This window comes from Brachyhypopomus gauderio, unplaced genomic scaffold (genome assembly GCF_052324685.1).
Source record: "Brachyhypopomus gauderio isolate BG-103 unplaced genomic scaffold, BGAUD_0.2 sc63, whole genome shotgun sequence".
NCBI lineage: Eukaryota > Metazoa > Chordata > Actinopteri > Gymnotiformes > Hypopomidae > Brachyhypopomus > Brachyhypopomus gauderio.
The window spans coordinates 96,336-109,952 of NW_027506884.1; the positions used below are offsets into that span (position 1 = coordinate 96,336).

Here is a 13,617-nt window from a genome sequence, read left to right on the forward strand (position 1 = left end):
GTCGTTTGTGGTTGTGTGTCGATTGCGATTTCAAAGATGCAAACACTTTCACAGCACAAAAGGAGGCTTATCTGACTTGTGGGTCCTGTAGTTACAGCAGGAGACACGATGGTCAGAAATTAAAGAAAGCAACACCGACGAAGGTGGGATTCGAACCCACGCGTGCTATGCACAATGGATTAGCAGTCCATCGCCTTAACCTCTCGGCCACCTCGTCGTTTGTGGTTGTGTGTCGATAGCAATTTCAAAGAAGCAAACACTTTCACAGCACAAAAGAAGGCTTTTCTGACTTGTGGGTCCTGTAGTTACAGCAGGAGACACGATGGTCAGAAATTAAAGAAAGCAACACCGACGAAGGTGGGATTCGAACCCACGCGTGCTATGCACAATGGATTAGCAGTCCATCGCCTTAACCTCTCGGCCACCTCGTCGTTTGTGGTTGTGTGTCGATAGCAATTTCAAAGAAGCAAACACTTTCAGAGCACAAAAGAAGGCTTATCTGACTTGTGGGTCCTGTAGTTACAGCAGGAGACACGATGGTCAGAAATTAAAGAAAGCAACACCGACGAAGGTGGGATTCGAACCCACGCGTGCTATGCACAATGGATTAGCAGTCCATCGCCTTAACCTCTCGGCCACCTCGTCGTTTGTGGTTGTGTGTCGATAGCAATTTCAAAGAAGCAAACACTTTCACAGCACAAAAGAAGGCTTTTCTGACTTGTGGGTCCTGTAGTTACAGCAGGAGACACGATGGTCAGAAATTAAAGAAAGCAACACCGACGAAGGTGGGATTCGAACCCACGCGTGCTATGCACAATGGATTAGCAGTCCATCGCCTTAACCTCTCGGCCACCTCATCAATTACAGTTGTGTGTCAATTGCGATTTCAAAGATGCAAACACTTTCACAGCACAAAAGGAGGCTTATCTGACTTGTGGGTCCTGTAGTTAGAGCAGGAGACACGATGGTCAGAAATTAAAGAAAGCAACACCGACGAAGGTGGGATTCGAACCCACGCGTGCTATGCACAATGGATTAGCAGTCCATCGCCTTAACCTCTCTGCCACCACGTCGTTTGTGGTTGTGTGTCGATAGCAATTTCAAAGAAGCAAACACTTTCAGAGCACAAAAGAAGGCTTTTCTGACTTGTGGGTCCTGTAGTTACAGCAGGAGACACGATGGTCAGAAATTAAAGAAAGCAACACCGACGAAGGTGGGATTTGAACCCACGCGTGCTATGCACAATGGATTAGCAGTCCATCGTCTTAACCTCTCGGCCACCTCATCTTTTGTGGTTGTGTGTCGATAGCAATTTCAAAGAAGCAAACACTTTCAGAGCACAAAAGAAGGCTTTTCTGACTTGTGGGTCCTGTAGTTACAGCAGGAGACACGATGGTCAGAAATTAAAGAAAGCAACACCGACGAAGGTGGGATTCGAACCCACGCGTGCTATGCACAATGGATTAGCAGTCCATCGCCTTAACCTCTCGGCCACCTCGTCGTTTGTGGTTGAGTGTCGATAGCAATTTCAAAGAAGCAAACACTTTCAGAGCACAAAAGAAGGCTTTTCTGACTTGTGGGTCCTGTAGTTACAGCAGGAGACACGATGGTCAGAAATTAAAGAAAGCAACACCGACGAAGGTGGGATTCGAACCCACGCGTGCTATGCACAATGGATTAGCAGTCCATCGCCTTAACCTCTCGGCCACCTCATCAATTACAGTTGTGTGTCAATTGCGATTTCAAAGATGCAAACACTTTCACAGCACAAAAGGAGGCTTATCTGACTTGTGGGTCCTGTAGTTACAGCAGGAGACACGATGGTCAGAAATGAAAGAAAGCAACACCGACGAAGGTGGGATTCGAACCCACGCGTGCTATGCACAATGGATTAGCAGTCGATCGCCTTAACCTCTCGGCCACCTCGTCGTTTGTGGTTGTGTGTCGATAGCAATTTCAAAGAAGCAAACACTTTCACAGCACAAAAGAAGGCTTTTCTGACTTGTGGGTCCTGTAGTTACAGCAGGAGACTCGATGGTCAGAAATTAAAGAAAGCAACACCGACGAAGGTGGGATTCGAACCCACGCGTGCTATGCACAATGGATTAGCAGTCCATCGCCTTAACCTCTCGGCCACCTCGTCGTTTGTGGTTGTGTGTCGATAGCAATTTCAAAGAAGCAAACACTTTCAGAGCACAAAAGACGGCTTTTCTGACTTGTGGGTCCTGTAGTTACAGCAGGAGACACGATGGTCAGAAATTAAAGAAAGCAACACCGACGAAGGTGGGATTCGAACCCACGCGTGCTATGCACAATGGATTAGCAGTCCATCGCCTTAACCTCTCGGCCACCTCATCAATTACAGTTGTGTGTCAATTGCGATTTCAAAGATGCAAACACTTTCACAGCACAAAAGGAGGCTTATCTGACTTGTGGGTCCTGTAGTTACAGCAGGAGACACGATGGTCAGAAATTAAAGAAAGCAACACCGACGAAGGTGGGATTCGAACCCACGCGTGCTATGCACAATGGATTAGCAGTCCATCGCCTTAACCTCTCGGCCACCTCGTCGTTTGTGGTTGTGTGTCGATAGCAATTTCAAAGAAGCAAACACTTTCACAGCACAAAAGAAGGCTTTTCTGACTTGTGGGTCCTGTAGTTACAGCAGGAGACTCGATGGTCAGAAATTAAAGAAAGCAACACCGACGAAGGTGGGATTCGAACCCACGCGTGCTATGCACAATGGATTAGCAGTCCATCACCTTAACCTCTCGGCCACCTCGTCGTTTGTGGTTGTGTGTCGATAGCAATTTCAAAGAAGCAAACACTTTCAGAGCACAAAAGAAGGCTTTTCTGACTTGTGGGTCCTGTAGTTACAGCAGGAGACACGATGGTCAGAAATTAAAGAAAGCAACACCGACGAAGGTGGGATTCGAACCCACGCGTGCTATGCACAATGGATTAGCAGTCCATCGCCTTAACCTCTCGGCCACCTCATCAATTACAGTTGTGTGTCAATTGCGATTTCAAAGATGCAAACACTTTCACAGCACAAAAGGAGGCTTATCTGACTTGTGGGTCCTGTAGTTACAGCAGGAGACACGATGGTCAGAAATTAAAGAAAGCAACACCGACGAAGGTGGGATTCGAACCTACGCGTGCTATGCACAATGGATTAGCAGTCCATCGCCTTAACCTCTCGGCCACCTCGTCGTTTGTGGTTGTGTGTCGATAGCAATTTCAAAGAAGCAAACACTTTCAGAGCACAAAAGAAGGCTTTTCTGACTTGTGGGTCCTGTAGTTACAGCAGGAGACACGATGGTCAGAAATTAAAGAAAGCAACACCGACGAAGGTGGGATTCGAACCCACGCGTGCTATGCACAATGGATTAGCAGTCCATCACCTTAACCTCTCGGCCACCTCGTCGTTTGTGGTTGTGTGTCAATTGCGATTTCAAAGATGCAAACACTTTCACAGCACAAAAGGAGGCTTATCTGACTTGTGGGTCCTGCACTTACATCAGGAGACAGGATTGTCAGAAATTAAAGAAAGCAACACCGACGAAGGTGGGATTCGAACCCACGCGTGCTATGCACAATGGATTAGCAGTCCATCGCCTTAACCTCTCGGCCACCTCATCAATTACAGTTGTGTGTCAATTGCGATTTCAAAGATGCAAACACTTTCACAGCACAAAAGGAGGCTTATCTGACTTGTGGGTCCTGTAGTTACAGCAGGAGACACGATGGTCAGAAATGAAAGAAAGCAACACCGACGAAGGTGGGATTCGAACCCACGCGTGCTATGCACAATGGATTAGCAGTCCATCGCCTTAACCTCTCGGCCACCTCGTCGTTTGTGGTTGTGTGTCGATAGCAATTTCAAAGAAGCAAACACTTTCACAGCACAAAAGAAGGCTTTTCTGACTTGTGGGTCCTGTAGTTACAGCAGGAGACACGATGGTCAGAAATTAAAGAAAGCAACACCGACGAAGGTGGGATTCGAACCCACGCGTGCTATGCACAATGGATTAGCAGTCCATCGCCTTAACCTCTCGGCCACCTCGTCGTTTGTGGTTGTGTGTCGATAGCAATTTCAAAGAAGCAAACACTTTCAGAGCACAAAAGAAGGCTTTTCTGACTTGTGGGTCCTGTAGTTACAGCAGGAGACACGATGGTCAGAAATTAAAGAAAGCAACACCGACGAAGGTGGGATTCGAACCCACGCGTGCTATGCACAATGGATTAGCAGTCCATCGCCTTAACCTCTCGGCCACCTCATCAATTACAGTTGTGTGTCAATTGCGATTTCAAAGATGCAAACACTTTCACAGCACAAAAGGAGGCTTATCTGACTTGTGGGTCCTGTAGTTACAGCAGGAGACACGATGGTCAGAAATTAAAGAAAGCAACACCGACGAAGGTGGGATTCGAACCCACGCGTGCTATGCACAATGGATTAGCAGTCCATCGCCTTAACCTCTCGGCCACCTCGTCGTTTGTGGTTGTGTGTCGATAGCAATTTCAAAGAAGCAAACACTTTCACAGCACAAAAGAAGGCTTTTCTGACTTGTGGGTCCTGTAGTTACAGCAGGAGACACGATGGTCAGAAATTAAAGAAAGCAACACCGACGAAGGTGGGATTCGAACCCACGCATGCTATGCACAATGGATTAGCAGTCCATCGCCTTAACCTCTCGGCCACCTCGTCGTTTGTGGTTGTGTGTCGATAGCAATTTCAAAGAAGCAAACACTTTCAGAGCACAAAAGAAGGCTTTTCTGACTTGTGGGTCCTGTAGTTACAGCAGGAGACACGATGGTCAGAAATTAAAGAAAGCAACACCGACGAAGGTGGGATTCGAACCCACGCGTGCTATGCACAATGGATTAGCAGTCCATCGCCTTAACCTCTCGGCCACCTCATCAATTACAGTTGTGTGTCAATTGCGATTTCAAAGATGCAAACACTTTCACAGCACAAAAGGAGGCTTATCTGACTTGTGGGTCCTGTAGTTACAGCAGGAGACACGATGGTCAGAAATTAAAGAAAGCAACACCGACGAAGGTGGGATTCGAACCCACGCGTGCTATGCACAATGGATTAGCAGTCCATCGCCTTAACCTCTCGGCCACCTCGTCGTTTGTGGTTGTGTGTCGATAGCAATTTCAAAGAAGCAAACACTTTCACAGCACAAAAGAAGGCTTTTCTGACTTGTGGGTCCTGTAGTTACAGCAGGAGACACGATGGTCAGAAATTAAAGAAAGCAACACCGACGAAGGTGGGATTCGAACCCACGCGTGCTATGCACAATGGATTAGCAGTCCATCGCCTTAACCTCTCGGCCACCTCGTCGTTTGTGGTTGTGTGTCGATAGCAATTTCAAAGAAGCAAACACTTTCACAGCACAAAAGGAGGCTTATCTGACTTGTGGGTCCTGCACTTACATCAGGAGACAGGATTGTCAGAAATTAAAGAAAGCAACACCGACGAAGGTGGGATTCGAACCCACGCGTGCTATGCACAATGGATTAGCAGTCCATTGCCTTAACCTCTCGGCCACCTCGTTGTTTGTGGTTGTGTGTCGATTGCGATTTCAAAGATGCAAACACTTTCACAGCACAAAAGGAGGCTTCTCTGACTTGTGGGTCCTGCACTTATAACAGGAGACACGATTGTCAGAAATTAAAGAAAGCAACACCGACGAAGGTGGGATTCGAACCCACGCGTGCTATGCACAATGGATTAGCAGTCCATCGCCTTAACCTCTCGGCCACCTCGTCGTTTGTGGTTGTGTGTCGATAGCAATTTCAAAGAAGCAAACACTTTCACAGAACAAAAGAAGGCTTTTCTGACTTGTGGGTCCTGTAGTTACAGCAGGAGACACGATTGTCAGAAATTAAAGAAAGCAACACCGACGAAGGTGGGATTCGAACCCACGCGTGCTATGCACAATGGATTAGCAGTTCATCGCCTTAACCTCTCGGCCACCTCGTCGTTTGTGGTTGTGTGTCGATTGCGATTTCAAAGATGCAAACACTTTCACAGCACAAAAGCAGCCGTATATGACTTGTGGGTCCTGCACTTACACCAGGAGAAACGATTGTCAGAAATTAAAGAAAGCAACACCGACGAAGGTGGGATTCGAACCCACGCGTGCTATGCACAATGGATTAGCAGTCCATTGCCTTAACCTCTCGGCCACCTCGTTGTTTGTGGTTGTGTGTCGATTGCGATTTCAAAGATGCAAACACTTTCACAGCACAAAAGGAGGCTTCTCTGACTTGTGGGTCCTGCACTTATAACAGGAGACACGATTGTCAGAAATTAAAGAAAGCAACACCGACGAAGGTGGGATTCGAACCCACGCGTGCTATGCACAATGGATTAGCAGTCCATCGCCTTAACCTCTCGGCCACCTCGTCGTTTGTGGTTGTGTGTCGATAGCAATTTCAAAGAAGCAAACACTTTCAGAGCACAAAAGAAGGCTTTTCTGACTTGTGGGTCCTGTAGTTACAGCAGGAGACACGATGGTCAGAAATTAAAGAAAGCAACACCGACGAAGGTGGGATTCGAACCCACGCGTGCTATGCACAATGGATTAGCAGTCCATCGCCTTAACCTCTCGGCCACCTCGTCGTTTGTGGTTGTGTGTCGATAGCAATTTCAAAGAAGCAAACACTTTCACAGCACAAAAGAAGGCTTTTCTGACTTGTGGGTCCTGTAGTTACAGCAGGAGACACGATGGTCAGAAATTAAAGAAAGCAACACCGACGAAGGTGGGATTCGAACCCACGCGTGCTATGCACAATGGATTAGCAGTCCATCGCCTTAACCTCTCGGCCACCTCGTCGTTTGTGGTTGTGTGTCGATAGCAATTTCAAAGAAGCAAACACTTTCAGAGCACAAAAGAAGGCTTTTCTGACTTGTGGGTCCTGTAGTTACAGCAGGAGACACGATGGTCAGAAATTAAAGAAAGCAACACCGACGAAGGTGGGATTCGAACCCACGCGTGCTATGCACAATGGATTAGCAGTCCATCGCCTTAACCTCTCGGCCACCTCGTCGTTTGTGGTTGTGTGTCGATAGCAATTTCAAAGAAGCAAACACTTTCAGAGCACAAAAGAAGGCTTTTCTGACTTGTGGGTCCTGTAGTTACAGCAGGAGACACGATGGTCAGAAATTAAAGAAAGCAACACCGACGAAGGTGGGATTCGAACCCACGCGTGCTATGCACAATGGATTAGCAGTCCATCGCCTTAACCTCTCGGCCACCTCATCAATTACAGTTGTGTGTCAATTGCGATTTCAAAGATGCAAACACTTTCACAGCACAAAAGGAGGCTTATCTGACTTGTGGGTCCTGTAGTTACAGCAGGAGACACGATGGTCAGAAATTAAAGAAAGCAACACCGACGAAGGTGGGATTCGAACCCACGCGTGCTATGCACAATGGATTAGCAGTCCATCGCCTTAACCTCTCGGCCACCTCGTCGTTTGTGGTTGTGTGTCGATAGCAATTTCAAAGAAGCAAACACTTTCACAGCACAAAAGAAGGCTTTTCTGACTTGTGGGTCCTGTAGTTACAGCAGGAGACACGATGGTCAGAAATTAAAGAAAGCAACACCGACGAAGGTGGGATTCGAACCCACGCGTGCTATGCACAATGGATTAGCAGTCCATCGCCTTAACCTCTCGGCCACCTCATCAATTACAGTTGTGTGTCAATTGCGATTTCAAAGATGCAAACACTTTCACAGCACAAAAGGAGGCTTATCTGACTTGTGGGTCCTGTAGTTAGAGCAGGAGACACGATGGTCAGAAATTAAAGAAAGCAACACCGACGAAGGTGGGATTCGAACCCACGCGTGCTATGCACAATGGATTAGCAGTCCATCGCCTTAACCTCTCTGCCACCACGTCGTTTGTGGTTGTGTGTCGATAGCAATTTCAAAGAAGCAAACACTTTCAGAGCACAAAAGAAGGCTTTTCTGACTTGTGGGTCCTGTAGTTACAGCAGGAGACACGATGGTCAGAAATTAAAGAAAGCAACACCGACGAAGGTGGGATTTGAACCCACGCGTGCTATGCACAATGGATTAGCAGTCCATCGTCTTAACCTCTCGGCCACCTCATCGTTTGTGGTTGTGTGTCGATAGCAATTTCAAAGAAGCAAACACTTTCAGAGCACAAAAGAAGGCTTTTCTGACTTGTGGGTCCTGTAGTTACAGCAGGAGACACGATGGTCAGAAATTAAAGAAAGCAACACCGACGAAGGTGGGATTCGAACCCACGCGTGCTATGCACAATGGATTAGCAGTCCATCGCCTTAACCTCTCGGCCACCTCGTCGTTTGTGGTTGTGTGTCGATAGCAATTTCAAAGAAGCAAACACTTTCACAGCACAAAAGAAGGCTTTTCTGACTTGTGGGTCCTGTAGTTACAGCAGGAGACTCGATGGTCAGAAATTAAAGAAAGCAACACCGACGAAGGTGGGATTCGAACCCACGCGTGCTATGCACAATGGATTAGCAGTCCATCGCCTTAACCTCTCGGCCACCTCGTCGTTTGTGGTTGTGTGTCGATAGCAATTTCAAAGAAGCAAACACTTTCAGAGCACAAAAGAAGGCTTTTCTGACTTGTGGGTCCTGTAGTTACAGCAGGAGACACGATGGTCAGAAATTAAAGAAAGCAACACCGACGAAGGTGGGATTTGAACCCACGCGTGCTATGCACAATGGATTAGCAGTCCATCGTCTTAACCTCTCGGCCACCTCATCGTTTGTGGTTGTGTGTCGATAGCAATTTCAAAGAAGCAAACACTTTCAGAGCACAAAAGAAGGCTTTTCTGACTTGTGGGTCCTGTAGTTACAGCAGGAGACACGATGGTCAGAAATTAAAGAAAGCAACACCGACGAAGGTGGGATTCGAACCCACGCGTGCTATGCACAATGGATTAGCAGTCCATCGCCTTAACCTCTCGGCCACCTCGTCGTTTGTGGTTGAGTGTCGATAGCAATTTCAAAGAAGCAAACACTTTCAGAGCACAAAAGAAGGCTTTTCTGACTTGTGGGTCCTGTAGTTACAGCAGGAGACACGATGGTCAGAAATTAAAGAAAGCAACACCGACGAAGGTGGTATTCGAACCCACGCGTGCTATGCACAATGGATTAGCAGTCCATCGCCTTAACCTCTCGGCCACCTCATCAATTACAGTTGTGTGTCAATTGCGATTTCAAAGATGCAAACACTTTCACAGCACAAAAGGAGGCTTATCTGACTTGTGGGTCCTGTAGTTACAGCAGGAGACACGATGGTCAGAAATGAAAGAAAGCAACACCGACGAAGGTGGGATTCGAACCCACGCGTGCTATGCACAATGGATTAGCAGTCCATCGCCTTAACCTCTCGGCCACCTCGTCGTTTGTGGTTGTGTGTCGATAGCAATTTCAAAGAAGCAAACACTTTCACAGCACAAAAGAAGGCTTTTCTGACTTGTGGGTCCTGTAGTTACAGCAGGAGACTCGATGGTCAGAAATTAAAGAAAGCAACACCGACGAAGGTGGGATTCGAACCCACGCGTGCTATGCACAATGGATTAGCAGTCCATCGCCTTAACCTCTCGGCCACCTCGTCGCTTGTGGTTGTGTGTCGATAGCAATTTCAAAGAAGCAAACACTTTCAGAGCACAAAAGAAGGCTTTTCTGACTTGTGGGTCCTGTAGTTACAGCAGGAGACACGATGGTCAGAAATTAAAGAAAGCAACACCGACGAAGGTGGGATTCGAACCCACGCGTGCTATGCACAATGGATTAGCAGTCCATCGCCTTAACCTCTCGGCCACCTCATCAATTACAGTTGTGTGTCAATTGCGATTTCAAAGATGCAAACACTTTCACAGCACAAAAGGAGGCTTATCTGACTTGTGGGTCCTGTAGTTACAGCAGGAGACACGATGGTCAGAAATTAAAGAAAGCAACACCGACGAAGGCGGGATTCGAACCTACGCGTGCTATGCACAATGGATTAGCAGTCCATCGCCTTAACCTCTCGGCCACCTCGTCGTTTGTGGTTGTGTGTCGATAGCAATTTCAAAGAAGCAAACACTTTCAGAGCACAAAAGAAGGCTTTTCTGACTTGTGGGTCCTGTAGTTACAGCAGGAGACACGATGGTCAGAAATTAAAGAAAGCAACACCGACAAAGGTGGGATTCGAACCCACGCGTGCTATGCACAATGGATTAGCAGTCCATCGCCTTAACCTCTCGGCCACCTCGTCGTTTGTGGTTGTGTGTCAATTGCGATTTCAAAGATGCAAACACTTTCACAGCACAAAAGGAGGCTTATCTGACTTGTGGGTCCTGCACTTACATCAGGAGACAGGATTGTCAGAAATTAAAGAAAGCAACACCGACGAAGGTGGGATTCGAACCCACGCGTGCTATGCACAATGGATTAGCAGTCCATCGCCTTAACCTCTCGGCCACCTCATCAATTACAGTTGTGTGTCAATTGCGATTTCAAAGATGCAAACACTTTCACAGCACAAAAGGAGGCTTATCTGACTTGTGGGTCCTGTAGTTACAGCAGGAGACACGATGGTCAGAAATTAAAGAAAGCAACACCGACGAAGGTGGGATTCGAACCCACGCGTGCTATGCACAATGGATTAGCAGTCCATCGCCTTAACCTCTCGGCCACCTCGTCGTTTGTGGTTGTGTGTCGATAGCAATTTCAAAGAAGCAAACATTTTCACAGCACAAAAGAAGGCTTTTCTGACTTGTGGGTCCTGTAGTTACAGGAGGAGACACGATGGTCAGAAATTAAAGAAAGCAACACCGACGAAGGTGGGATTCAAACCCACGCGTGCTATGCACAATGGATTAGCAGTCCATCGCCTTAACCTCTCGGCCACCTCGTCGTTTGTGGTTGTGTGTCGATAGCAATTTCAAAGAAGCAAACACTTTCACAGAACAAAAGAAGGCTTTTCTGACTTGTGGGTCCTGTAGTTACAGCAGGAGACACGATTGTCAGAAATTAAAGAAAGCAACACCGACGAAGGTGGGATTCTAACCCACGCATGCTATGCACAATGGATTAGCAGTTCATCGCCTTAACCTCTCGGCCACCTCGTCGTTTGTGGTTGTGTGTCGATTGCGATTTCAAAGATGCAAACACTTTCACAGCACAAAAGCAGCTGTATATGACTTGTGGGTCCTGCACTTACACCAGGAGAAACGATTGTCAGAAATTAAAGAAAGCAACACCGACGAAGGTGGGATTCGAACCCACGTGTGCTATGCACAATGGATTAGCAGTCCATCGCCTTAACCTCTCGGCCACCTCGTTGTTTGTGGTTGTGTGTCGATTGCGATTTCAAAGATGCAAACACTTTCACAGCACAAAAGGAGGCTTCTCTGACTTGTGGGTCCTGCACTTATATCAGGAGACACGATTGTCAGAAATTAAAGAAAGCAACACCGACGAAGGTGGGATTCGAACCCACGCGTGCTATGCACAATGGATTAGCAGTCCATCGCCTTAACCTCTCGGCCACCTCGTCATTTGTGGTTGTGTGTCGATAGCAATTTCAAAGAAGCAAACACTTTCAGAGCACAAAAGAAGGCTTTTCTGACTTGTGGGTCCTGTAGTTACAGCAGGAGACACGATGGTCAGAAATTAAAGAAAGCAACACCGACGAAGGTGGGATTCGAACCCACGCGTGCTATGCACAATGGATTAGCAGTCCATCGCCTTAACCTCTCGGCCACCTCGTCCTTTGTGGTTGAGTGTCGATAGCATTTTCAAAGAAGCAAACACTTTCAGAGCACAAAAGAAGGCTTTTCTGACTTGTGGGTCCTGTAGTTACAGCAGGAGACACGATGGTCAGAAATGAAAGAAAGCAACACCGACGAAGGTGGGATTCGAACCCACGCGTGCTATGCACAATGAATTAGCAGTCCATCGCCTTAACCTCTCGGCCACCTCGTCGTTTGTGGTTGTGTGTCGATAGCAATTTCAAAGAAGCAAACACTTTCAGAGCACAAAAGAAGGCTTTTCTGACTTGTGGGTCCTGTAGTTACAGCAGGAGACACGATGGTCAGAAATTAAAGAAAGCAACACCGACGAAGGTGGGATTCGAACCCACGCGTGCTATGCACAATGGATTAGCAGTCCATCGCCTTAACCTCTCGGCCACCTCGTCGTTTGCGGTTGTGTGTCAATTGCGATTTCAAAGATGCAAACACTTTCACAGCACAAAAGGAGGCTTATCTGACTTGTGGGTCCTGCACTTACATCAGGAGACAGGATTGTCAGAAATTAAAGAAAGCAACACCGACGAAGGTGGGATTCGAACCCACGCGTGCTATGCACAATGGATTAGCAGTCCATCGCCTTAACCTCTCGGCCACCTCATCAATTACAGTTGTGTGTCAATTGCGATTTCAAAGATGCAAACACTTTCACAGCACAAAAGGAGGCTTATCTGACTTGTGGGTCCTGTAGTTACAGCAGGAGACACGATGGTCAGAAATGAAAGAAAGCAACACCGACGAAGGTGGGATTCGAACCCACGCGTGCTATGCACAATGAATTAGCAGTCCATCGCCTTAACCTCTCGGCCACCTCGTCGTTTGTGGTTGTGTGTCGATAGCAATTTCAAAGAAGCAAACACTTTCAGAGCACAAAAGAAGGCTTTTCTGACTTGTGGGTCCTGTAGTTACAGCAGGAGACACGATGGTCAGAAATTAAAGAAAGCAACACCGACGAAGGTGGGATTCGAACCCACGCGTGCTATGCACAATGGATTAGCAGTCCATCGCCTTAACCTCTCGGCCACCTCGTCGTTTGCAGTTGTGTGTCAATTGCGATTTCAAAGATGCAAACACTTTCACAGCACAAAAGGAGGCTTATCTGACTTGTGGGTCCTGCACTTACATCAGGAGACAGGATTGTCAGAAATTAAAGAAAGCAACACCGACGAAGGTGGGATTCGAACCCACGCGTGCTATGCACAATGGATTAGCAGTCCATCGCCTTAACCTCTCGGCCACCTCATCAATTACAGTTGTGTGTCAATTGCGATTTCAAAGATGCAAACACTTTCACAGCACAAAAGGAGGCTTATCTGACTTGTGGGTCCTGTAGTTACAGCAGGAGACACGATGGTCAGAAATTAAAGAAAGCAACACCGACGAAGGTGGGATTCGAACCCACGCGTGCTATGCACAATGAATTAGCAGTCCATCGCCTTAACCTCTCGGCCACCTCGTCGTTTGTGGTTGTGTGTCGATAGCAATTTCAAAGAAGCAAACACTTTCACAGCACAAAAGAAGGCTTTTCTGACTTGTGGGTCCTGTAGTTACAGCAGGAGACACGATGGTCAGAAATTAAAGAAAGCAACACCGACGAAGGTGGGATTCGAACCCACGCGTGCTATGCACAATGGATTAGCAGTCCATCGCCTTAACCTCTCGGCCACCTCGTCGTTTGCGGTTGTGTGTCAATTGCGATTTCAAAGATGCAAACACTTTCACAGCACAAAAGGAGGCTTATCTGACTTGTGGGTCCTGCACTTACATCAGGAGACAGGATTGTCAGAAATTAAAGAAAGCAACAC

General features: G+C 47.2%; 28 non-coding genes across 28 annotated transcripts; all 28 read right to left on the reverse strand.

The window, feature by feature from the left end:
* Window positions 1–135: 135 nt before the first annotated feature.
* Window positions 136–217, reverse strand: trnas-gcu (transfer RNA serine (anticodon GCU)). The gene has a single exon. It is a non-coding gene; the product is annotated as a tRNA-Ser (tRNA).
* Window positions 218–349: 132 nt separating this feature from the next.
* trnas-gcu (transfer RNA serine (anticodon GCU)) lies at window positions 350–431 on the reverse strand. The gene has a single exon. It is a non-coding gene; the product is annotated as a tRNA-Ser (tRNA).
* Window positions 432–563: 132 nt separating this feature from the next.
* trnas-gcu (transfer RNA serine (anticodon GCU)) lies at window positions 564–645 on the reverse strand. The gene has a single exon. It is a non-coding gene; the product is annotated as a tRNA-Ser (tRNA).
* Window positions 646–1,419: 774 nt separating this feature from the next.
* trnas-gcu (transfer RNA serine (anticodon GCU)) lies at window positions 1,420–1,501 on the reverse strand. Its single transcript has one exon. It is a non-coding gene; the product is annotated as a tRNA-Ser (tRNA).
* A 560-nt stretch (window positions 1,502–2,061) lies between these two features.
* On the reverse strand, window positions 2,062–2,143 carry trnas-gcu (transfer RNA serine (anticodon GCU)). The gene has a single exon. It is a non-coding gene; the product is annotated as a tRNA-Ser (tRNA).
* Window positions 2,144–2,489: 346 nt separating this feature from the next.
* Window positions 2,490–2,571, reverse strand: trnas-gcu (transfer RNA serine (anticodon GCU)). The gene has a single exon. It is a non-coding gene; the product is annotated as a tRNA-Ser (tRNA).
* A 1,202-nt stretch (window positions 2,572–3,773) lies between these two features.
* trnas-gcu (transfer RNA serine (anticodon GCU)) lies at window positions 3,774–3,855 on the reverse strand. The gene has a single exon. It is a non-coding gene; the product is annotated as a tRNA-Ser (tRNA).
* Window positions 3,856–3,987: 132 nt separating this feature from the next.
* On the reverse strand, window positions 3,988–4,069 carry trnas-gcu (transfer RNA serine (anticodon GCU)). The gene has a single exon. It is a non-coding gene; the product is annotated as a tRNA-Ser (tRNA).
* Window positions 4,070–4,415: 346 nt separating this feature from the next.
* Window positions 4,416–4,497, reverse strand: trnas-gcu (transfer RNA serine (anticodon GCU)). Its single transcript has one exon. It is a non-coding gene; the product is annotated as a tRNA-Ser (tRNA).
* A 560-nt stretch (window positions 4,498–5,057) lies between these two features.
* On the reverse strand, window positions 5,058–5,139 carry trnas-gcu (transfer RNA serine (anticodon GCU)). Its single transcript has one exon. It is a non-coding gene; the product is annotated as a tRNA-Ser (tRNA).
* A 132-nt stretch (window positions 5,140–5,271) lies between these two features.
* On the reverse strand, window positions 5,272–5,353 carry trnas-gcu (transfer RNA serine (anticodon GCU)). The gene has a single exon. It is a non-coding gene; the product is annotated as a tRNA-Ser (tRNA).
* Window positions 5,354–5,699: 346 nt separating this feature from the next.
* trnas-gcu (transfer RNA serine (anticodon GCU)) lies at window positions 5,700–5,781 on the reverse strand. The gene has a single exon. It is a non-coding gene; the product is annotated as a tRNA-Ser (tRNA).
* Window positions 5,782–6,341: 560 nt separating this feature from the next.
* On the reverse strand, window positions 6,342–6,423 carry trnas-gcu (transfer RNA serine (anticodon GCU)). Its single transcript has one exon. It is a non-coding gene; the product is annotated as a tRNA-Ser (tRNA).
* Window positions 6,424–6,555: 132 nt separating this feature from the next.
* On the reverse strand, window positions 6,556–6,637 carry trnas-gcu (transfer RNA serine (anticodon GCU)). The gene has a single exon. It is a non-coding gene; the product is annotated as a tRNA-Ser (tRNA).
* A 132-nt stretch (window positions 6,638–6,769) lies between these two features.
* On the reverse strand, window positions 6,770–6,851 carry trnas-gcu (transfer RNA serine (anticodon GCU)). The gene has a single exon. It is a non-coding gene; the product is annotated as a tRNA-Ser (tRNA).
* Window positions 6,852–6,983: 132 nt separating this feature from the next.
* Window positions 6,984–7,065, reverse strand: trnas-gcu (transfer RNA serine (anticodon GCU)). The gene has a single exon. It is a non-coding gene; the product is annotated as a tRNA-Ser (tRNA).
* A 346-nt stretch (window positions 7,066–7,411) lies between these two features.
* trnas-gcu (transfer RNA serine (anticodon GCU)) lies at window positions 7,412–7,493 on the reverse strand. Its single transcript has one exon. It is a non-coding gene; the product is annotated as a tRNA-Ser (tRNA).
* A 774-nt stretch (window positions 7,494–8,267) lies between these two features.
* On the reverse strand, window positions 8,268–8,349 carry trnas-gcu (transfer RNA serine (anticodon GCU)). Its single transcript has one exon. It is a non-coding gene; the product is annotated as a tRNA-Ser (tRNA).
* Window positions 8,350–8,481: 132 nt separating this feature from the next.
* On the reverse strand, window positions 8,482–8,563 carry trnas-gcu (transfer RNA serine (anticodon GCU)). The gene has a single exon. It is a non-coding gene; the product is annotated as a tRNA-Ser (tRNA).
* A 346-nt stretch (window positions 8,564–8,909) lies between these two features.
* Window positions 8,910–8,991, reverse strand: trnas-gcu (transfer RNA serine (anticodon GCU)). Its single transcript has one exon. It is a non-coding gene; the product is annotated as a tRNA-Ser (tRNA).
* A 346-nt stretch (window positions 8,992–9,337) lies between these two features.
* trnas-gcu (transfer RNA serine (anticodon GCU)) lies at window positions 9,338–9,419 on the reverse strand. The gene has a single exon. It is a non-coding gene; the product is annotated as a tRNA-Ser (tRNA).
* Window positions 9,420–9,551: 132 nt separating this feature from the next.
* On the reverse strand, window positions 9,552–9,633 carry trnas-gcu (transfer RNA serine (anticodon GCU)). The gene has a single exon. It is a non-coding gene; the product is annotated as a tRNA-Ser (tRNA).
* A 988-nt stretch (window positions 9,634–10,621) lies between these two features.
* On the reverse strand, window positions 10,622–10,703 carry trnas-gcu (transfer RNA serine (anticodon GCU)). Its single transcript has one exon. It is a non-coding gene; the product is annotated as a tRNA-Ser (tRNA).
* A 774-nt stretch (window positions 10,704–11,477) lies between these two features.
* On the reverse strand, window positions 11,478–11,559 carry trnas-gcu (transfer RNA serine (anticodon GCU)). The gene has a single exon. It is a non-coding gene; the product is annotated as a tRNA-Ser (tRNA).
* A 132-nt stretch (window positions 11,560–11,691) lies between these two features.
* trnas-gcu (transfer RNA serine (anticodon GCU)) lies at window positions 11,692–11,773 on the reverse strand. The gene has a single exon. It is a non-coding gene; the product is annotated as a tRNA-Ser (tRNA).
* Window positions 11,774–12,119: 346 nt separating this feature from the next.
* trnas-gcu (transfer RNA serine (anticodon GCU)) lies at window positions 12,120–12,201 on the reverse strand. The gene has a single exon. It is a non-coding gene; the product is annotated as a tRNA-Ser (tRNA).
* A 560-nt stretch (window positions 12,202–12,761) lies between these two features.
* On the reverse strand, window positions 12,762–12,843 carry trnas-gcu (transfer RNA serine (anticodon GCU)). The gene has a single exon. It is a non-coding gene; the product is annotated as a tRNA-Ser (tRNA).
* A 560-nt stretch (window positions 12,844–13,403) lies between these two features.
* trnas-gcu (transfer RNA serine (anticodon GCU)) lies at window positions 13,404–13,485 on the reverse strand. Its single transcript has one exon. It is a non-coding gene; the product is annotated as a tRNA-Ser (tRNA).
* Window positions 13,486–13,617: the final 132 nt, after the last annotated feature.